Source organism: Tamandua tetradactyla, chromosome 9, assembly GCF_023851605.1.
Source record: "Tamandua tetradactyla isolate mTamTet1 chromosome 9, mTamTet1.pri, whole genome shotgun sequence".
Lineage (NCBI taxonomy): Eukaryota > Metazoa > Chordata > Mammalia > Pilosa > Myrmecophagidae > Tamandua > Tamandua tetradactyla.
The window spans coordinates 90,371,847-90,395,646 of record NC_135335.1 but is presented as its reverse complement, the minus strand read 5'-3'; the positions used below and the strand labels follow the sequence as shown (position 1 = coordinate 90,395,646).

The following is a 23,800-nucleotide window of genomic DNA, read 5'->3' as shown; positions in this document are numbered from 1 at the left end:
CCAAGCTTCACATTAGCGAGGCAAGGAAGTAAACTCAAACCAGAGTGGGAAGGAGTGGTGGAATGGATTTTTGTTGAACAATAATCCAAACTATCACACATGCTCAGCAGTTGACCCAATCACATTTGACATAAGACAAATTAGAATTCTGAATTCTTCCTTGAGAAAACTGGTTCTCTTTCCATCTCTAATGTTGATTTGATAGGTCACAAGGCAAGTTCTTGTCGCAAAGCAGAAACATTACACACTTATTCCAAAATCTTTTTTTTTCCATTAGCTACCACCTTACTACAAAAGAGTGACTCCAGCCAGACATGATGAAGCAGAGACCTGAAAACAATGGTCTCTGAGAACTCTCATTTTGTGTTTACTACTGACTAACACCTGGTTAGGTGCTGTGATATTTATGTAGTTTAGGTTGGGAGTCATTACATCTTTTGAGGAGTTTACATTCTTTTCAGAACAAAGTTGTAACAATCACAGATTTGAATATAAGTAGAGGGCAAAGAATGTAAAGCTGGAAGGAATTTAAACCAATACTCTCATTTCACACATCAGAAATCTGAGGTCCACAAAAGTCAAATAGTTTTCCATAGGAGACAAGGAGCTGGTGAAAGATTTAGGTTTAGAATCTAGATATTTTCATGCTGGTGATCAAAACTTGAAAACAGCGCTCTGGAATATGAGAACTTATTGAAGGAGAGGGAGTTCCTCAGATATTTTTCCAAGTGGAATAAACATCACAGCAGCTAAAATAAGCTGTCTAAACTGAATGATGATTTAAGGTAGAGTGAAGGTGCAAAAAATATGTCTAAATGTTGAAACACATTAGAAGAACTTATAGAATCATTCATTAAATGGAGATATTACTGAAGTTGGTAGCCATGCTGATGATCAGGGAGCTAAACCCTGGTCCCTGGGATACAGCCAGAAGAGAGAGTTTTTATAACATGGTAACAATGACAGAGGGGAGTTGAAATTTGCGGTATATTGTTATAGGAAAGAGACATATTCTGCAGGTCATGGGAGCCACTCATTTTCTTTACTTCATTTTTTCTAAAGAGAAAACTATAAAGATTATGATTATGTATGTAAGTTAGTCCTTTATTTTTACATTTCCTTACTGTTTTCCCTGATGATTTTTAAGAATTATAATTCATAAATTCAGTTCTCTAGTCCTTCTTCTATCTGAGGTAAAAATTCTTAAATTGATGTACTGGAATCGAGAGATGATGCATGGGATTAAAACAATTTTGAGAAGCATTCGTTCCTAACATTTGCCTTACTACTTTTGTTGTTTCTCTTCTGTATTGGTGATTTATTAATTGAAATTGTTACATTTTTTAATATATGATTTTTCAAATATGATGTGACTATTACCTGATTATACCCTAATAAATTCTTTGGTAGATGAAGTTGAAGGGGATACAGATACAGATGTATATCTCAAGGTCAATGATATCCCCTCGCCTGTTCATAGGAATTAGTTCAGCATAATTAACTAGGGGTTTAATGAAAGTTTGATCAGGTAAACCAAAAAAGACTTCCAAAAGGATGTGGATTTTAAACTATTTTCTATTTGTAACAGTCAAGATGTTACAAATATCTTTTAACATATTTAAAAGGAAACAGTCAAGATGAGAGCCCCTGTTAAAAATAAAGACAAGCAAACAAGGAAATAAGGTGATCATAGCTTTCAACAAAATAAAAGAATTATTTAAACAACAAAAATTTCCATTCGCCAATTAAAGTCAGTCTTTAACTTTTTTGATAATAACATCTAAATGTAATCTTGATTAAAGTGAAATAAACACACAGTTGTTTAGGAACACGTGAGTACAAAGCCACAGGATGATTTATTTATATTTACATATGGGTCTTCACTTACTGCAGCAGGGTTCCAGGATTTACCAGAAATCTTCTGGACATTTTATAGTTTTTGGCTGTTTGAATGTTAAAAAAAAGAAGATGACGTTTTGTTTTCAGCAAGGAATAGGCACACACCACTTTGAAACTGTACTGAGTAAGTCATCATTGCTAATTTACCCAGCTGAGGGACATGTCTTGGCCTCTGGTCATTTTAAAGATGTGGTTTTAAAGAATTAATGCACTGAATGGGAAATAGTATATAGCTTGGCATTTCCTGTCTTGAAACACTCAATTTAGGAACCTAAGGGTTAAGTTAGAGATCACTTGAATTTAAATATCTTAACCCAAAACTCAACTTAAAAGGCAATGTACATACAAAGAAATCCGCAAAAATTATTGTACTTTTTCCTTTTAGATCTAAGTTCAATAAGTGAAATTCCAAAGGTTGCATGATTTAGACAACAGCACGGCATTTACCACAGGAATGAACACCACTAAGAAACCTCAAAGTTAAGAGGAAAGCACATCAGATAGAGAGTCTGTTTAGATCTAAAAATATTGTTTGTACTTTTTTTTTTTACAACTGTTATCTATTGAGTATGCTGGCTTCATCTGTCACTGAATATAAACCAGGAGGATTGTTATAGGGACTTAGTTCACGGTTCCCTAATGCACTGAAGGGACCTTTACCATGAGATCCCATTCCTCAGGCAGGGGTGAAGAGGGAATATCACCTTCTTGAACTCCCAGTACTGCAAACTTCACCTCTGCCCCTTTCACTGCAACCTGAGTCAGACCCTTGAGAGAGGTTGGGCAGGACTGAGTTATTCAGACACACTGGCCACCAAGTGAGCAAAGGTTTGTTTTGGGGATTTGAGGTGGCCAACCTCAGGCCCCTCTCAGAATTCAGGGGCCCACTCTTTAGAGGATGAGACTTTCTGCCAAGTTCTATGACAGCACCATCCAACATAACTCTCTGCTATGAATGAAATGGTCTATAATCTTTGCTATCTAACAAAGTAGCCATAAGTTACATGTGGCTATTGATCGTTTGAAATGCATGACCAAAGAATTGACTTTTTAATTCAATTTCATTTTAAATTCAAATAGTCATGTTTGGCTAGTGGAACATGTTGGAGAATTTCCATAGCAACTTGACATCCCTTATAACCCTGACTCAAACTTACTAAATATCATATAGACTGAAACATTGTGCATTATATTAAAATGGTGGGATGACAGAATTTGTATTTGGTTATTGGTACAGAAGGAAGATTTCCTTGGGAAGCAAAGCTTTGTCAAGTAAAGAAGTCTCCAAGAACAAATATCTAATTCATTAATTATTAGTTAAAAATTTCATGAGAACCCATTAAGCAGGATGCAGTGGGCTATGTGTTAGTGTATGGATTGGAGCCATGCACACCAGAAAAACATGTTCTTAAACTTAATCCATTTCTGTGGGCATGAACCCTTATAAGTAGTTATTTATAACTTTTGATGAGGTTACTCTAGTTAAGGTGTGACCCAAATCATTCAGAAAGTGTCTTAATCCCATTACTGAAGACCTTATACAGAAGGCCACAGAAAGAGAAAGCTACAGGGAACAGCCAGAAACTGGAAGTCAACAGAACTCAGAAGAGAAAGGAGAAACCAGGAGAGGCTACCATGTACATTGTATGTGACAGAAAGGCCAAGGGCTAAGGATTGTTGGCAGCCAGCTCCAGAATGCCACAGTCTTTTTGGGAGATAGCTTTGCTTTGATGACACCTTGATTTTTGGCCTTCTCCTAGCCTCAAAACCATGAGCCAAGAAATTCCCATTGTCTATGCTAATCCATTGCAGCACAGCATCTGATTTAGCAGCCAGGAAACTAAAACAGTTGTGGATATAAAATTAGTTTCTGCTCTCAATAAGCTCCCAATCTAGTGGAAGGAAAAATGCAATATGACAAATGCTTGGATGAAGGAATGAACTGCAACTAAGATGACCAAAGTGACTTTCAACAAGTTAGGGATTCAAATCATCGATTGTTTAATTGTTAATACTCTGGACAGATGCTATTATAATATAGTAGCTTCAATACTCTGAGGGATACAAAGATGAATGATACAATAGTTTTCTGTAGTAACTGACCCATTTGTTTTTCTAAAAATAGAGATCCATTTTAAAAATAGCATCATAAATTTGTCTCAATTCCTAGTTCTAAGTAACACTAGTCAGTCACTGAGTCTTTTGTGCTTGAACTTACGTTATGAAAGAACAATCAGTCGTTACTCCAGCACAAAGTCTTTGGCTTCAATTTAACATGTTACTCATTGCGTAGATTGTGTGGTCATCCTTGCACACTCTTCATTCACCTATGAATAAAGTGCCAAGCAGGAGGACAGGTGTGTGGATGTAGAGAACAGTATGCATACCTTGTGTGGCTGATGCTTTCATGGTCTGTGACCTATCCCTTCATTCACCGCTGCAGCTGTGGTGAGCAGTCCCTGCACAATGACCCTCTAATTCAGTATCCCACTCCACTTTTCTTCCTCAGGAATTTTTCTGGAGTTGTGGAGAGCCCACTTAGAACACAAAGTGGGTGAGGGGTGGGGAATGTTAATGCCATGGGTACTGACCTCAAACAATGGTGGACATGAGGTAATGCCAATCCTTTGAATGGACATTTCTGAGAGATAATCTGTGTTCTTTTCCAGGTTCTTGAAGGTTTTCTAAAACAAAACAAAACAAAACAAAGTATGAAAACAAAAGCAGAGAGAACTCCCATTGCCTACAGCAGCAGCCATTGCAGCACATCCTTACCTTGATTTTTCGTTCTTCCATGATACACTCACCCTTTTGCCTCATGCATACTTCTTGAAGTTATCTCCTCAATACACAATACCCAAATCCTTTCCTTGGGTTTTGCTTTCAGGAGAAACAAACCAAAAGAGTAGTCATAGAGAGCAAGGTGAATGGACAAATCACAGGGGGTCATGATGTAGATGGCAGAAGACAGTATCTAGTTGGGTAGGTTAGGTTGTTCAAGTACTGGAAAATATGTGTGTGTGTATATATATATATATATATTGCTCAGAGTGACTTCTTAAGAATATATTATTTGTGAATTTCAATATATATCCTAAGCTGCCTCATTCTTCAGGGGTTTAGTATGTTGATTTCCAAACTACCCCCCAACAAGAACCTTGCACTTTTTGAAGCAAAAATTCTCCTCATTATGTATGCTGTATATGTAGGTTAACAGCCTTCTAAGCCTTATCTGACTCTTGCTTTAAGAAATCAAAGGAGAAGTCAGTTAAATGTTACTTTATCATGACCTGATCCATTCACAAAAAGACTTGGCAAGGATGGAAAGTAGGCAAAATAGCACCATTGTAGACTTTTCTTTTATTCTTTTAAAAGACACTTCTGTGTAATTTTTAAAGACATGACTTCTCTCTCTCTCTCTCTTTCCTGTTATTTTTTTCTTCCATATCTGTTTTGAGACTATTATTCTGGCTTTTTGTTGTTGTTGTTTTCCAGCAATTATAATGATATCCTTCCTTTTTGAAGGAAACTGATAACTGATCATATTTCTACTGACTAATAGTAAACTTTTGTTTCTGAAAACCTGGCACAGGCTCACTCTGTAGAGTTAAGACCATAACTGAAGTCTCCTAAATTATCTTTGTTGATGCATTGGTAGCAGATACTAAGGAACCCTGCAATTCATAAAAGAAGCACATGATGATGGCATGGTCAAGCAAGTACTACCTTACTACATAGATGACCTGAGAATCCCAAATGTATCTTTTCTTTTTATACTAAAAACAGATAATTATTGATTTTTTTTCTTAAATGATGATAAACAGAATGTTTTGGATACAAAGACTATTAGAAACACTCTGTAAACTGTTGGTTTTGAGGATTGAATTGAGCTATATTTATCTGATATATTAGTTATCTATAGCAGTATTAAAAAATTGCCCCCAAACTTAGCAGCTTGAAGCAACACCTATTATCTCACAGTTTCTATGGAGCAGAAATCCAGATACGGCTTCATTGGTTGCTTTAAGGTATCTCCTGAGGCACAATCAAGCTGTTAGCTGGGTCTGCAGTCATCTCAGAGTTTGAGTGAGAGAGGATCTGCTTCCAAACTCATTCATAGAAACTTCACAACTGGCTTACTCCAGGATGAATGGCTCAACAGTGAGTGAGAGAGCACTCAAGACAGAATTTGCAGTCTTTTTATAACCTAATCATGGAAATGGCATCTGATTGTTTCTACTCATTAGTAGAAATACTAATGAATACTATTCAATTCATTAGTAAGGAGCCAGTTTGTCCAGTCTCTACTCAAGGGCATGACAAGTAGGAGGCCAGGGTTATTGGGGAGAGGTAATTTAAGAGGCAACTTGTTATATCTGTCATCAGCTTGTTTCACTCCACCTGTAGAAATAATTCACTAAAAAGAATAGATAAAAATAAATGTGATATACACACAAATAATTGTCTAGAAATCATATTATGGTTCCTAAACATCTCACAAGATTTGATAAACTATTTTGATGTTAAATAGTATTCATAAATTTGGGCCAGTAGGAGAAGCACAGTACATTCAGAGCTCATCAAATCATCACTTGGCCTTCTTAAATGGAGTACATTTCTTGAAATATTTGGTAACATTTCCAAACACAGAGATTCCAGATCCTTTATATTGTGGACTTATTTTCTTTTTTCCTGTTATATTAAGGAGTGCTAGAATAAATCATTCAGTATTTGTAATAAAATGTCCTGTAGAAAGCCATGGGGATATAGTATAATGTTTATTGTAAACCAAAGGCTATTTCTGTGTAAATAATGTCTACTTTGGCAAATTCAAGATGCATGTTCTTTTTGTAGTCTCTCTGTAAGAAATAGATGTCGAGAAAGCTGGCTTGGAGACGGGGTAGGTGGCAGTGTATGTGCGTGTGGGGGGGTGGGAGTGTTGCTAATGAGTGTAGCCCTGACACTGATGTGCTGGCTCATTGTTGGGAGATATGCTGGCATACTACCACTCATGTGACTACAGGAGAACAAGGTATCATGACCTCTTTGGAAAATGACTAATGATTTTAAGACCTACTCTTAGTGTGGTTTGGCAGGCAGAATTCCAGGAATTCATGGAAGTCCCTTGGGAGTCTAGGCGGTTTGTAAAATTCCGAACGGGGGATTATATGGTGACTTCAAACTGACTCACTATTAACAATAGCGTATGGTAGGCTGAATAATGGCCCACCAATGATGTCTGTGTCCTCATCTCTGGAAACTGTATATATGCTCCTTTACACGGCAAAAAAGGATTTTGCAGGTCTAATCACAGTTATAACCTGAAAAATAGGGAGTTTAACTTGAATTATCCAGGTGGACCCAATCTAGTGACAAGATCCCTAAAGGCCAGAAGAATTCAACATGCTATTGCTGCTTCTGAGATGTATGGGCTGCATGTGAGGAAGGAGTAGAGGCTTCTAGGAGCTAAGGTTTGTCCTTGGCTGAAATATACCAAGTAAATGGGACCCCAGTACCACCATCAGGAAGTACTGAAGTCTGACTACAATTTAAATAAACCTGGAAATGGATTAGTGGATTCCTCCACAGAGCCTCTGGCAAGGAAGACAAACTTGCTGACATTTTGATTTTAGTTTGGTGAGACACATGCTGGACTTCTAACCCACAGTACTGTGAAATAATAAATGGGTATTTATTATATACCACATAAATAAGTATGTGGTAAATTCTTATGGCAGCAACAGAAAACTAATTCAAAGTGTAAAATACAAATCCCTTGAGATTTTTAAGTGTAGATCCAAGAGAAAGGTGAGGTGGTTGGCTAGGGTAGTGGGTGGAATTTCCCCTTGAGAATGAATATTTGAGGAAAATAGGAAATCAGGGTATTATTTGGTGCTACCAACCTAGGAATTCTAGTGCCAACAGAAAAAGAGTGTGAAGGGTGTTCACAGAAGGCACTAACTCGTCGAACCTTCAGTGCAAAATCAATTTTCTGAAGTGAGCAGGCGGCTGACCTGAGCCTGGTTTGTACTGGACTCTGCGCCTTCTCATTGACCTGGAAGAGGCTCAGCCCAGGCCTTGGGCTCACCCATGAATATGTGAGAGCAGGTGGGAAGGGACTGGGAGGAAGAAAGGGCTGACATTTTGGTTAATAAAAGAGAGTAGGGAGAGAAGAAAATAAACCAAATAAGAATGGATTTCATTGATTATAAAACCCTCAATGGTAGGGTCACAGCATGAAAGCTGATTCATCACAGGAGTATAAATCACAAAATAGGCAGAAAATTTCAATGAAATAAAAAGGGCAAAAAGCTCCACCCTCTATTAAAGCAACAGGTGCTTTAAATTAGTGATATAACCAACATGTTGCTTAACAAGAAAAGGATTATTATCTATCAATGTGCCTTACATTAACCATACATCAGTGTAGTATAATAGAAAATTTGTCAGATCTTTGTCCCCAGTTTTAGGAGAGGTAACTTCTACATGTTTGAAATTTTCTGTATTAGGAATGCTTTTTATTAATCATGGTGGGCCCACCACCACACCTGATAGTTTATATGCTAATGAGAGTGTGGAGGCAACCACACCTCCAGTCTTAGGTTGGGGGACTGATCACACTAGAAAGGCCAATCATGCAATTAGGTGACTGGGGTTTTGGACCACATCATTTCAGCTTATATCACCTACCTCCCTGACCTCTGTCAAGGGGAGGGGCTGTAATCAAGTTCAGCCATGCAGACATCGATTGTATCAGTCATGCCTACATAATAAAACCCCATATAAACTCAGAACCATCAAAGCTCTGATGAGCTTTCATGATAAGATAAATCTCTGTGCCAGGTGGGCCACACGTTCTGACTCCAGGAGGAGAGCACATAGGAGCTTGCATTTGAAACCATTCTAGGCTTGCCCTATGCATCTTTTCTTTTTGCTTCTTATTTATATCCTTCTACTGTAATGAAGATATAATCATAAATAGAGCTCTGCCACTGAGTTCAGTGAGTTTTAGAAAATTATCAAACTCAGGGGAATGTTGGGAACCCCAAATTTGTAGCAAGTTGGTCAGAAATGTGGGTGCTCTGGGACCCCAAACTCACCACTGGTGCCTGAAGTAGAACCTTGTAGAGGATGACCCTGAACCTGTGGAGTCTAGCTTATGCCAGGTAGAGTCAAAATTGAAGTGACTTGAGAAACTGCATTCTTTGCAATAGCTGATTGAACTTTAGAAATACATATACATTCAGTAAAGAAATTCGGTTCATAATTTTCAACTTAGACTGGAATTTGTCTGAAATGTGTGCAGGGGAGCCAGGAAGTTTCTGTTGTTATGACCATGCTATTGTATAGGATGATGGAGACTAATGGGCCAAAATTGCTTATATTTGAAATGCTTCTCTTTAAAATTTGGTTGGCTTTTATCTGATGGACATTGTGAATCTTGTAACAATCACATGTCATTGGGCCGCTAAGATGCTCAGAATCAAAATATCAATCTAGCTCAGCAACAGATAGTATGCACTATCTTATTTTTCTAGCCTTGTTTGGCACCTGTGCTGAATTCTTCATGTATTTATTACCATTGTATTGTGTTTTATTTTGTGTGCCTGGTCACCAATCTCAAATTCCTTTTTAGAATGAGACCAGGGAGCAAAGAGTGAAGGAGAAATAGTAAAAAGGGTGATGAAAATAAGTACAGGCATTTATTTCTTATAACAGATGGCTGGGCACAGCCTTTAATCTGTGTACTTGTTTGCATCTTTAAATGTGATAGGAGAAAGTTTGAATGAATTAATTCCTGGGTGCACATCTATTTGTAAATGTTAAGCATCACTGACCAGTTTGGAAATTTCAACTATGGCATTTCTGCTCCTTTGGGTGATTGGATTCCTGTTTGTTGATCTGGCGGAAAGTCTTGCCTGACAAAGCAACTGCCCATATTGATTTCCTTTCCAAAGTTTCCTGTGTCCTGACAGTGCCTAGAGTGCTATAGCAAATCTGGCAGGGGAAGCACTCTTCAAACACTCCTGCTTGAGATGAGCTCCTCTATCCTTTCGAAATTAACAGAATTAATATATGGTAATACTAATGAAACTAAATAGCAATAGCTTTCTTTTTATAGGATTTTATGTCCTATAACAAACTTTCAAATACACTATTTTGTTTGACCCATATATGATTTGAATAAAATATGTTTAACAATTTATAAATCTTGATCAAATCCAATGAAATTTCTAGACAAACATTCTTATGTCTTGCTAACCACGTTTTTCTCACTTTCCTTTCACTTTTTGACCTTTCTCTGCTTTGTACATTGTCATTCATTCACTTATTAATTTATTCATTCATTTATCTCTTTTTTCCATTTTTTTTTGTCAACAAGTTTACTATGCTTAAAAGGTGGGAGGCCATGAGCCTCTACCATTCTCACTTCCTACATGGTTGATTGATAAGAAGATTGGTGCAGAAATCCACTCTCTACTCTCTCCTCCATGTTGTAGAAGCGTGGCCTGGGCTTCTGTCCCACCACAGGTCAAAAGACTGAATCTACTCAGGGTGTAAGTGGGTATTAGGCTTCAGGAGCAAATACTTTCTTTCTTCCTATTTATCTGTTTCAATTTGTTGATTTGTGTCAAAGTATTCCTTCCCCAAAATACAGGAATGATATTTCACTGTCAGTTTATTTGGGAGGGGAAAGTAGGGGTAAAAGCAGGATGACTCAATTTGGTCTTCTTGTTCATCCCTGTTGTACTCTCACAACACTTACTAAAAAAACTCTGCTTTTAGAAGTTCACAGCATTTTCCCAGGGATTTATGAGGAGGAATATTATCAGATATGAATTAATATATCCCTTCCATAATTCTTTTATCTTGAAACACTTCTCTATAACCAGGAAAATATAGCATTCTACATTTATGCCATAAGGAATAAATAACAGCAGAATACAGAAGATTAAACAGGGTTAAAATATGTTTTTTAATTTTCAAACGTTAAGTTCATGCTCTTTGACAAAGGACTGAGAAGAATGTGATTGTCTGCCAAAGCAGAGAATATTTTATTGAATAGGGAAGAAAGAAAACTAAAATTAAAGTATAAACTAGAGAATTTGGGGTCACTTGAAATGATACCCTATTGACTTTTCTGCCTCTGATTGAATCCAGTCCCAGATAAAGAAGATAGAAAACACACAAAACAAAGTACAAAGTAGGCTTAAGGTATTACAAAAAAGCTAGGTATATCTGGCTTCCTAAGTGAAAATCAGGGAGATTACAAGACTTATAGAGGTTTTCATAACCAGAGAGGTATAAAAACACTTGAGCAAATATAGTTTTACAGACGGTGAAGGCATTCAAAATTCAAGCAACCTCAGAGAATTTGTCCAGCCTCTGCTGGTGCTTGGAAAAACGGAGTATTTTCTGTATACCTGAGGATAGTAACTGAGATAGAACCAAACCTGCAAAGGCCTTAAGTTGGGACAAGGAGTATGCTACTGACCTGTTTAGACCTATCATAAAAGGTCTTTAAATGTCATAAGATGTCATTTTGGGTAAGTGGTGATGATTGAGGATCAGATTTCCATCCCTACTCCCAATCCTAGGTACAAGTAAGCTCCTTAAACATGGATGCAATTCTAGGGAATGGGTGTGGGCTTACTGACTTGAATGGGATGACCTTGAATAGACAAGATTAAGTTTCTACTACAGAGTGGAATGTGAACTTAAAAAAAAAAGTTACATTTCTTATATTGCTGGGTTTGTGGATGCATTGTCAAAACCATTATTCTAGTTTGCTAACTGCCAGAATGTGATATGCCAGAAACAGAATGATTTTTAAAGGGGGAAATGTATTAAGTTGCAAGTTACAGTTCTAAGGCCATGAAAATTAAAGCAAGTCTATAAAAATGCCCCAGTTAAGGCACCCACAAGAGGTTACCTTCACCCAAGAAAAGCCGATGAAGTTCAGGATTTCTCTCTCAACTGCAAAAGCACATGACAAACATGGTGACATCTGCTAGTTTTCTCTCTAGGCTTCTTGTTTCATGAAGCCCCAGGGGCATTTTTCTTCTTCATCTCCAAAGGTCTCTGCCTGCGTGGGCTCTTTTGGTCCTCGTGGCTGTCAAGATATTTTCCAAAAATGTTTCCTCTGCTAAAAGATTCCAGTAAATTAATCAAGACCCACCTAGAATGGGTGGAGTCACATCTCCCTGTATTCAAAAGTTAATACCCACAATTGGGCACCTTGCATCTCTGTGGAGATAATGTAATCAAGAGTCCAACCTACAGGGGAGGGATTAAAAGAAACAGCTGCCTCCTCATGATGGATCAGGATTAAAACACGCCTTTTCTAGGGTATGTAATCCTTTTAAACTGGCACAACCATCTTGTCCTATGAAAGAGCCATTTAAAGCTGTGACATGAAGACTTTCCACTCAAGATGGCTGAATGAGTACATGTTTACCTCTCCACTTTCCTAAATGTAAAAATAAAAGCATACCCATTGCAGCCTTGGAGGGTATGAACATATGGTTTCAACATTCATCTGAAAGTCACTGACCCCTCCCCTTACGGACTTCAGTGTTTGGTGAGCTGTTCAGGACTCAAGGGCCATTTAATTCAGCCTGAGAAATTAAAGAAAATGACATTTATTAAGCATCATCTAATCTGAAAACTGAATAGGAATTATCTAGGCAAGAGTGGAGGAATGGAGGAGTGAGATGTTTCCCTAGTAAAGGCATAGTTTATGCAAAGGCCTTTGAAGTAAGAGACTGTGTGATTCAAGTCTGATTGCAAGGAAGTAGGTGGTCAAGGGATCAGGCTGGAAAGGTAAACAGGAACAAAGAAAACTCCTGTAGTCAACAAAAAAAGATCAGCTTTATCTTGAGGACAATAAAGAGCCGCTTATTGTTTCAGGCTACAAATGTAGACAGTACTGAAGAAGGATCAAGCCTGGGAGGAAGGGAACTACTTAGGGGGCATTGCAGAAATCCAGGAAAGAAATGCTGGCAAGAGTGAATTTACAAATTCACAATAGAAATGAAGAGAAGTTGACCGATCTGAAAGATGAATGGATCCCTTGAACTAATAGGCCATCTAGGGGGAGTTAATAATCAGTTCTCTTTTACATTTCTTGGTCCTATGGTATCTTCCTCTTAATGTTGTTCATAGAACTTTCCTTTATCCGTGGGGTTCTTTGTGGTTTGTGTTTATAGCCTATTTCCACTGCCTGTGGTTCTAGAGACTAAGTCTAGGGTCTAGAGACCAGTATCACTAGTAGGGCTAGTGCTTCCCAAAACTAAGGTAACACAGATTCACTATGTAAACCCAGCTCTCCAATTTTGGGAACCCCAGTTCTTTCTAACACACTAAAATAAAATTAATAAAGTTAATTCTATTTTATTAATATTAATTAGAAAACTCAATTCTATTTATACCTTTAAATTGATGAAAATATTAAAATGTAAAATACATGCAGCTAAATATTATTGCAAATTTTCACTAGATTATATATATTAAAGTGAGTCCTACAATTAAAGTGTTGCTATAAATAGTCCCTGGAAACAGATAATACTAAATATCCAAAGTCTTAGAAATACAGTAAGTGTAGTTTAGTCATCCTATTATAGTATCCTTAGAAGGAGAAACCTGAGAGGAGACAACCTCTAGGGATAGAAGGGAACAGTTTGGTCACTCAACAACATTACTCAGGAGTGGAGTTAAGCTTTTCAAAGTGCACCTGTGACTTAACCATGAGCAAGACACAGACTCAGGGGAGAGGAAAGGAAGCAGAAGATTCAATGTCTGGTCAAATATTTAATACAATGTATTTTTCAAAAAAAAGTTATAAAATATGTAGGAGTTCAAAGTACAAAACTGATGAAGTTAAAATTTACCCAAGTCAAATGGTTTGGATATAAATGAAAGTGTAAGGGTGCTATCTCCCCTATTTAATGAATCAGATGTGTATCGAGGATAAATGTGCATTTATCCCTGTTTGAGGGAGATGCCATCATAAAAATCTGAGGTTGGTGACCAAGTAGTATGTTACTGGGTGTGTGCTAGCCCTGTATTCTTTCAGCTGCTTATAACACAGTGAGTGGATGAGATGTGAGTGATGCCCTGTACAGTGGATAATTAGAATATTTTACATGCAATAGAAGCAATGTCAGACTAAGGTTGCTTCTAAGCAAACAGTGGCCCATGAATGGCATGGAATGTTCAAACTATGGCATGGCAAAATGAACCCTCAGCTACATTACATGAAAGGCTCAACCAGGACTGCTAGGAAGTCGGGACTAGTCATTAATTTGGATTTTGTGGTCAGCTATGACCAAAGTGGAAAATCCGTTTTTGCTCCAAAATGCTACTGAAATTCCTCCTGAATTACTCTCTTGCCTTTGAAACCTGCAGGTTTACCATAGAGTGCTACCAATGCAGCTCATGTGACTGGACTAAATATGTTCTCATCCCAGGATTTATGTTGGATCCTGCTTTGTTTATTAAGCCTCTAATATACTCTTGTTTTCTTGCATTCTCTGTCTCCTTCCTAAAAATAAGAATACTAAAAATATTTCTATAATTTGAAGAATCTGGAAGATTAGATTCAGTTATTTGAGATTTTACATATTATGCCTACAAGGGAAAAACATTGTTTATTTTCACACGCTTGCAATTATTTTATAGCTTAGACCTCTAAGGTTGATTTATTTCATTCTCTTATTTTTTAGTTCTCTAGCAGTTATTGTAAAATCGCTACCAGTTGTAGTCTAACAACTTGGCTATATTTTCCTAGTCCACCAAACACATTTCCCAAGGTATAGTTAACTGAGACGTAAAAACAACATATTTGTCTGTGTAATTACACTTTTGAAAAGTAACACTGGGGAGAAAAGTAAACTGTGATGATTTGGTTAAATATCCAAGCAGAAACATCAAAGAATGCTATACTTAAAAGTGTAAATTGAGAGGAAGATTTAGAAAAACAAATGCTATGCTCAGTTTTCAACTTCTAAAAATGCAATGTAATCAACTCTCCTTTTCTCCTTAGGTTTGGGTAGAAACAACACACCTAAATGTATTTCCTGTTTCTGGAATGCTGAAGACCAAAACAATGTGAAAAGACTCCAGGAACATGCAATCTATGAAATCTGTTCAAGGGACATTTTCTAACCAATACTTTGGCATTTCTGCTCTTGTCCACTTGGTATGATGTTGAAAACCTGTCCATTCTGGGATCCACACCAAATTCAGCCAACAGCTTAGTTACTACATTTCCTTCTTTCTAGCAAGTGAGAATTACCTAGACTCTGTTCTCTATACCTTTTGTTCAGTTAAGTATTCTAGTTTATTGAACTTTTCTGAAAGGCAAATAAAAAATTGTATATATATATATATATATATATATGTAACCACATATAGATAATTGCATATATATGCCTATATATAATAAAACCTATAATATACATGTGTAGCTAGATAGATGACAGATATATTTCTATGTCATCAGCTTGCTATGAAGTTTTGATTATTTCTCTGTAAGATTTTTGTTTGTTCATTTGCTTGTTTGTTTTGGCCTAAGCAAGCCCTACCTTTCAGGTATTTAACAGTTAAATAAATAAATTTAACAATTTAATTTGTATTGCCTTTAACCTACAAAATAGTTTCCTGAATTCTCTAGGTGAGATCAGCAAATTCTTCTCTTGTCACCTTCTCTGTGCTGTGCTAAGATTCTAATATGGCAATGTAGTCATTGAATGGAATAGCTTTGATTAGATTGACCTTCCTCAATAAATTGCAAGCTCCTTTAGGGCAGACCCTGGACTCTATTCATCTCCATGTCCCTGGTAATTGGCATAGTGTTTGTGTTGGTTTGGAGCTGTTATGTACCCTAGAAAAGGCCATGTTCTTTTAATCCATTCTTGTTGGGTGCAGACCTATTATGGGTACAATCTTTTGTTTAGGCTATTTCAATTGAAATATGACCCAGCCCATTCAAGATGGGTCTTAATCCTTTTCCTGGAGTCCTTTATGAGAGGATAAAAGAGCAATGAAACCAAGAGAGCTTAGAGAAATCTCCTGGAGAAGCTAAGAGAGGACCCACAGAAGTTCAGAGAGGAGGCCACTGGAACCAGAAGCTGAAAGCAATGAAACCTGGGAGCAAAGGAACAGCAGATGCTGGCCATGTGCCTTGTTACCTGACACAGGAACTCTGGATGCCAGCAGCCTGTCTTCAGAGGATGTATCTTTGTCTTGATGTCTTAATTTGCACATTTTCATGAACTTAAAAGTGTAAATTTGTAAGCTAATAAATCCTCATTGTAATAGCCAACACATTTCTAGTATATTGCCTTCCATCAGCTTTAGCAAACTGAAACAGTGTTGTAAGAAGGAAAGAAGAACGGAAGGAAGGAAAAACAGACAGGATGATGTGAGGGGGAAAGCAAGGACTTAGCAAGCTAAGACCTCTTTTCTTTATTAGAGACTAAAACATTTTTTATATTAGAAATCATTTAAATAAGAACATAGCAAGGTTCTAGACACCCCATGTGGAGTTCTTTAGATATTCTAATCCACATTGAAAATTCAGCTATTGCTCATTTTCTAAATTTGATATGGTCTCATAAAAATTCACAACTTAATGTACTTGGTAATGAAAGTGAGGAGCAGAAATATTTAACACAAATATGAAAGATGTTCATATGTCTTGTTGACTTATAAACCTGTGATCATTCATTTATCATTATATATTTATGACTTGAACTTGTGTTCTTTCTGTACATTTAATATTTAACAGATGGTAAAACTGCAGTTTCCCATCCAGAAATGTCATCCTCAGGTGGTGCTATTCGTCTCAAATCCTTTTATACATTTCTTACCTGACAATATCTGTGTTCTATTTTCTCAAGGCCAGTTCTCTGCCAGTTGCAGTTAATTAAAACACACACACACAAACTGGAGACATCTATGCTTGGATATAAATAGTGGTGGAAACAGTACAATTTTACCAGAACCTGGTAAGATTCCTTTTAATAACAGACTCTTGGGGCAACTTAAAAAACAACATTAAATTAAAGAACCTTTGATAACATTCTAGTCTGAGAGCAGACAAGGAAGGAGTTGGCAGGCAGTAGATTCTTGCAATATCCTTGTAGGGTTGCTGAGTCTTCTAACCTTTACCCATGGTCATTTCCATAAGGAAACATTTGGAAAAAATTTATACTGTGAACCAGAAATACTCCCAAAGCAAATATCTTTTTATATGGTTATAAAACCAATAGTTATACCAGTAAGGATAGACTAAAAAAAAAAATAGGCTTTCTGATTTGAAGTCTCAAAATCTCTTTGTTTTGGAGTCACAAATGAAAACATACTTTGGTGGGAAGATGTATGTTGTATGAGGCCAAAGGTAACATAGTGCCAAAAAGCCAGCTGGGGCTAAAGAACTTGCATCCAGGAAAACCTCCACCAAGGGGAAAAATGGAGGGCAGAGTGTTATAAAAAGAAGGGCAGAAAGCCTTTTCTGAAGTTTCCCAAGTTAGAACCACAGCCAACTTATGTTATCCCTTTGCAATTTCCATACCACAATCAAAGAGAAGTGGTTCACTGTGAAATAATAATGTTTCTAACATTTGTGCTTCCATTTCAAACCTAAGAAATTAGGCACAGGGGGCACTGGGAAACACATTCCCAAAAGAGTGGCCAGCAGAGTAACTGGGTAAAGGAGATAAAGGTGAGGATTACCTGGACAGTTCTAGCCCTTCTCTTCACTTGATTAATTTCCACCCATCCTCAGTTCTCTGTTGACTCCCAGAGGTTGTTTCTGGCTCTCAGTACTTTGTTAGATTCTTGGTCCAGGTCTCCCATGGCATCCTGGGAACTCATCTTCTCTGAGATCTTTTACTCTGTGTTGTAATTTTGTCTCTGTTAATAGACTGTGTGTTCCTTAAGGATGTGGTAGATGCTCTCCTCTATCATTTATCTCTAGCAAAGATCATAGTGCCTGCCACATAGTAGGTTCTTGTTAATAAATACTTGAATTTAGTTCTCCAGCTGCTAAAACAAATATCACACAATGGGTTGGCATAGCAATAGGGATTTATTGGCTCATGGTCTCAGGGGCTAGAAGTTTGCTTCCTCGTGGGATCGATCAATATCTTCTTGATGGCCAACAATCTTTGGGGTTCTTTGGCTTTTCTGTTACATGGCAATGTTCAAGGTAGCATCTTCTCCTTCCTTTTCCCAGTTCTATTGACTTTTGGCTGCTCCCATGGTTTCTCTTTACGTTGTCTTTTCTATAAGATCTCTGGTAATAGGATTAAGACCCATCCTGATCCAGTTGGGTCACACCTTGAAGAATTAATTTCATCAAAGGCCCTATTTACAGTGGAATCACACCCACAGAGACAGATTAAGTTTAAGTACCTGTTTTTTTCTGGGGTACATAACCCAAGCTACAAACTGGACAAACCATTTTGACAAAATGAGATCATTCAAATCACTGTTGGCATGCAGATTTCATATCGTATGCTTGTGCTGACTGACAGTTACTGCCAATGGGATGTATTAGGAAGGATTCTGAAGTTGTAATAGAGCTCAGTGGTAATGAGTGCATGCATCTAACTGTAATATCTGAGATGTGGGTAGGCATGTGCAATGGCAGAAAATTGTAAGAAATTTTAAAGAAAATGTTAAGAAATAATCTTAAGAAAACAAGCCATGAACTTGTTGTCTTTTTCTAAAATGTTTTTGATTTTGATTTTACTGAGCAGAATATCTTGAAGAAACACAAATTTTGAATTTTATGATGTGACTGTTTACATTGAACCCAAAGTCTAAACTGGGACTGAATGTCAGAAAACTGGAAAAAAAAAGGGAAAAAAGTAGCACCAACAATAAAGACAATGGCAGTGTGTGCACACACACTCACACATATTCATACACACATAATCATACATATACACACACAGCAAAACTGACAGTAATATTGAAAACTAAAGAGAGGAGCACAGTCCACTCATGGGAATTTGGGGATTATAGGTTTGATGGGTTCATCAGAGTAACCAAATCAGAAAAAAATAGAGAGCTGAAAGATGACAAGAAGTGGCTGAGGGTCAGCTTCAGTTTTTGACCTCTTGACAGAAACTCAGGCAGCTGATTTCTGAGATGGCCTAGTCCTGCCCTGTTCTTTCCTCTTTTCCCTGACAACACAGAGCTCATGTCTAAGTACATAACATGTGGAGAAGAAAACATGTAATGACCATCACTACAAACGGGGATTCATAGTCAGAGGGACAAAAGTACCCTATTCTGTACCTGGCTTGCTTACATAAATGGAAAACTTAGAACATAAGATACCATCTCACACCAACATGGCCATGTGTATGTGGCAGAGACTGCTATATGTTCACTAAACCCCACTTCCTTTTCCTCTTAGGCACAGAGCTAGACTGTGTTTTCCGACCTTTCACAGGTGGATACAATTAGGGGATCAAATTCCGGTTAATGAAAAGTGGGCCAAAGTGATATCAGCCATCTGAAGGCTTCAACATAAAATCTTCCGCACTATCTGTAACCCATTCTCAATTCCCTTGTCTGCTTACCAAAGGCCGAAGATCCAAAGCAGGATTCTTAGACCCCAGGGGATGGAAGAATCAGTAAAGTGAAGGAGGCTGGTAGGCTAAAAGACTGTGTGCATCAGAGAATCTCTTGCAGATTTTTACTTGTGATGTGAGGGAGAAATAAATATTTGTGTAAGTCAGTGCGACTTTAATACATTCAGAATGTATTAAGACCCAGTCTGAACAGGGACGGCAGCGGCAGCAGCACAGCTACAGATGGTCAGGGCTCCCAGGCTGGGACCATTTTGTGCCACGGATGAATGGGGAGGCCACAGAGGGATCCCCCAGGGGGCGCAGGAGACTATAAGAACCGCCTGAAGTCTGACAAGCTGGAGTCTGGGAGGGCTGCGGATTCTGTGCCACACCCGGAATCTGAGAAGGGGCCACTTCCGCCCCACGCCCCCACCCCAGGAACTCTTGACCCTGGAACCAGCTCTTCAAGGTCCGACCGCCAGGAAGAAGAGGAGGAGGAGACGGAAGTGGTTGAGGATGACCCCGGGACGTCGCCATTGAGGACCCGGAACTGGAAGTGAGAGTCAGGGAGATGGAGAAAGAAGCAAAAAAGCTTAGGGCTCTGCAGAATGAGATAGAGAAGCAGATGAATATGAGCAATGCTGGCCCAGTGATTACGTCCACTGAAGAGAAGATGGAGGCTGATGCTCGCTTGTTCCATCTATGTTGGCAGTGTGACTGTGGTGCAATAGCAGAAGAGTTAGAAGCACACTTTAATCCCTGTGGTTCAGCCAACCGTGTTATTGCCCTCGGTGACAAATTCAGTGACCATCCCTAAGGGTTTGCGCATACAGAGTTCTCAGAGTGTCAGTGAGGACTTCTCTGGCTTTGTATGAGCCCTTTTTTTAGAGGACGGCAAATAAAGGTGATTCCCAAAACGAACGAACAGACCAGGCATCAGCACAACAGACTGGGTTCTATGGTGGCTTTAGGAGCAGGCCCCAGGGTGGTGTCTACAGGGTCCTAGGTAGAGTGATATCATGGTATTACCCTTACTAAAAACAGTGGGCATTGGGGCGAGGGAGAGAAGGGGAAAAAAGAGTTTTTTAAAAAAGTTTTTTGCTCAGGACTCTGGAAGGACACCAAACTGTGCTGCTTATTATCTTTCCTGCTTTTCACAGTCCCCTCTTGCCAGCTTCCTGTCCTGCCAGGCCTACCACGCAACCCACCCCTCTTTTCAGGCTCCCTGCCCCTGCAGATTGCCAAGTGATCTTTTTCCTTTTTGTTTTTCTTTTTCTGAGTGTCTTTCTTTGCAAGTTTCTGTAGGCTGAAGATCTCCGTTCTGCTCCCAGCCATTCCAATATAAATTCCCCTTCCCCTTGAAGAAATGCACTACCTTGTTTTGGAGGGTCTGGCATGTGTTTTGTCTTCCTGTGTTTTATTTTTTTCCTTTGCCCCTTTTCCCCTTTTCTTTAGAGGGAATGGGAGGAAGTGGGAGCAGGGAGTTGGGAATTGAATTTTGTTTATTTTCTTTAGCTCTTTTCCAAAATGTGGGAGTTTTTTTTTTTTTTTTAGTATGTTATGAATAAACTTGTTATTGCAAGTAAAAAAATTTTAAAAAAACAATGTGTTAGGGATCTCTTTATCGATGTTAAGAATTTCACTCAGTGCTCGTTAGCTAATGGCTGGTCAGGAGACCAAGATAGCTCCCCATTATGCCTGCACCTTGTGAGGGGTGGCTGGAAGACCAGGCTCAGATAACAGACTTGAATGGCTGGAGGTTGGAGCATCTGGAAACTGACTAGATTAATCTTATTAAGGCCTCTCCTAATAGCTAGCTTGGGTTTCCTCACAGTACCTCAACCTCAACATAGTCTAATTTCTTACAGGGCTCCAGGAGACAAAGAAGTGTGCTGCCTGTCCTCTTGAAAGACTAAACCCAGAGTTGACACAGTGAATGCTTCATAGCCCCACCCAGATTCAAGGCAAAGTAAAATAGATTAAACCTCTTTATTGGAAAGGTTTCAGAGAATCTGTGGCTACTGTCAGTTTATCATATCTGGGTGGATGTTTCCTTATTTAAGGAGAGTAAACAGAATTTTTTTTAAATGTAGCATAGGGAAAGGGAGAATTTCCTTGAAAATTCAAAGGAAGATTACAATAGAGAAAAAACCAAAAGAAATTAAAAATAAAATAAAAAAATAACTAGCCCATATGAAGTTTAAGAAGAAAAAACATTGAAATCATTGAAGAAAACATCGATGACCAAAATAAGATTATAACACCCCCAAATAAAGAAAGAAAAAAGAAAACCCCAAAATGCAATAGCATGAGTAATGCCCACATTATTTACCCTGAATATAAGAATCTTTTTAATTAAAATTTTTTTAAATACTAAAAAACACCAAACACAAACATTTGTAACTTTTGATCATTCCATTCTACATGTATAATCAGTACTGAATGTAAGTATTAATAAAGAATATTCAATCACTTCAGAGTATATAGATGAACAGGTTCTATCATTTATTTATTTTTTTTAGTTCATACACTGTACAATACATCCGAAGTGTACAATCAGTGGCTCTTGGTATAATCACCTAGTTGTGCATTCACCACTAGAGTCAATATGAGAACATTCTCATTTCTTCCTAAGGAAAGCATCCCATACCTCTTATATCCCCCTATTATTGACATTTAGCTTTAGTGTAGTGCCTTTGTTATAGTGAATGAACGAATATTACAATGTTATTGTTAACAGTAGACCTTGGTTTACATTAATTGTGTGTTTTTTTTTATCACAGAACATCTATTATTAACACCTTCTAGTTCATGTAAGAACTTTCTTTTATTTGTACAATTGACTGCCATCATTCCCCGTTCTAGGTTTTGCTAAGTTGTGCAGTCCAAGTTTTTATCCTCCAGCTTTCCTTCTGGTGACATGCATGACTCTAATTTCCTCTTTCAACCATACTCACACTTAGCTTTGTTACTAACATTTGTTTTTAAGTCAAACTTAACATAATTCATCTCTGAGAACTTCAGGACAAATATCCTTTTTTTTCCAAGAATGTAAGCTATTATAAGATTGTAAAATGAGCTAATAAGAGTTTTCTTATTCTCTCTCTCTCTCACATAAACATACATACCGCAAAATATTATAATCTGGTTTAATATATCTGTTCCTTTATCATTGGCTTGTGGAATATAATACTCAATTGCTGCTAAGAGCTTAAGTATCTGGTCTTCTATATTATGGTACAGTACCTTTTTTTTTTTTTTTACCACAAACACTTTCCAATAAATGATGATAAAATATGATTCTATTCTGTTATGGAAAGGAATTGATGTGACAATAATTGGTTCAAGCCCTCTTTAAAACAGTTTCATTCTCCATTCATTAGGAAAAAAAAAGACTGACCAAGTTATTCAAACCAAATAATTTCTATCATATAATCATCATCCTATGTAAAACAAATTTGACTGTGAAATAACTTCCACTGTAGTGGAAGTCAAGAATAAATAAACCCAAATTTCCTAGACATGGATATTCACTCTATAGGTTGTCCCTGTTCCTGGCTAATTCTCCTAATTTGCTTGCCTTTCAAAGTAAGCTTTCAAAAGACAGAGATTTTGTGAATTTTCAACATTTATCATGACTCTTGGAAATTCAAAAAATAATTTTTGAGTAATTGATGGACAATTGTGTCTTTTGTAGTTGCAGTTCTTATAAAAGGTGTGCTTCAATCTTTGACATTATTGATTCAAATGGAATTTGGGGACTTCTATGATTTTCAGTTTTTCATGCTATTTTATTATTAAGATGCAGTATGATTTAAAGGTAAAAATTTAGGTCGTGGAGTCTGGGTAGATTGATACATTAGTTTCATTGTTTTGTAGTTGTGCAAGCTTTCTGTCCTTCAGTTCCTTCATCTTAAAAATGAAGATAATAATAGTACTGATGTCACTATCTAATTAATGCTGTTGTGAAGATTTGATGAGTTAGTATACATGAAGAGTACAGAAAAGTACCTGGCACATAGTAAGGAGAATAATGAGCCCTAAAGGTGTCCATGTCCTAATTCCCACAATCAGTGAATGTGCCACATGATGGTTAATTTCATGTCAGCTTGACTAGATTATGGTTCCAATTGTCTAGTTAAACAAGTACTGTTTCTGTGAAGGTATTTCTTAGATGGATTAGCAGTTATAGTCAGTTGCTTTCATCTAGGGATGATTGCATTTATAGTCAGTGAAGGAGGTTACCCTTAGCAATGAGGAGAGCCTCCTCATCCAATTGGTTGGACATTCTTAGAGCCAGAACTGATGGTTTC

General features: G+C 37.6%; 1 pseudogene; it reads left to right on the top strand.

Annotated features, from left to right (window-relative positions):
- Positions 1-19,770: 19,770 nt before the first annotated feature.
- On the top strand, positions 19,771-20,458 carry LOC143645750 (polyadenylate-binding protein 2 pseudogene; annotated as a pseudogene).
- Positions 20,459-23,800: the final 3,342 nt, after the last annotated feature.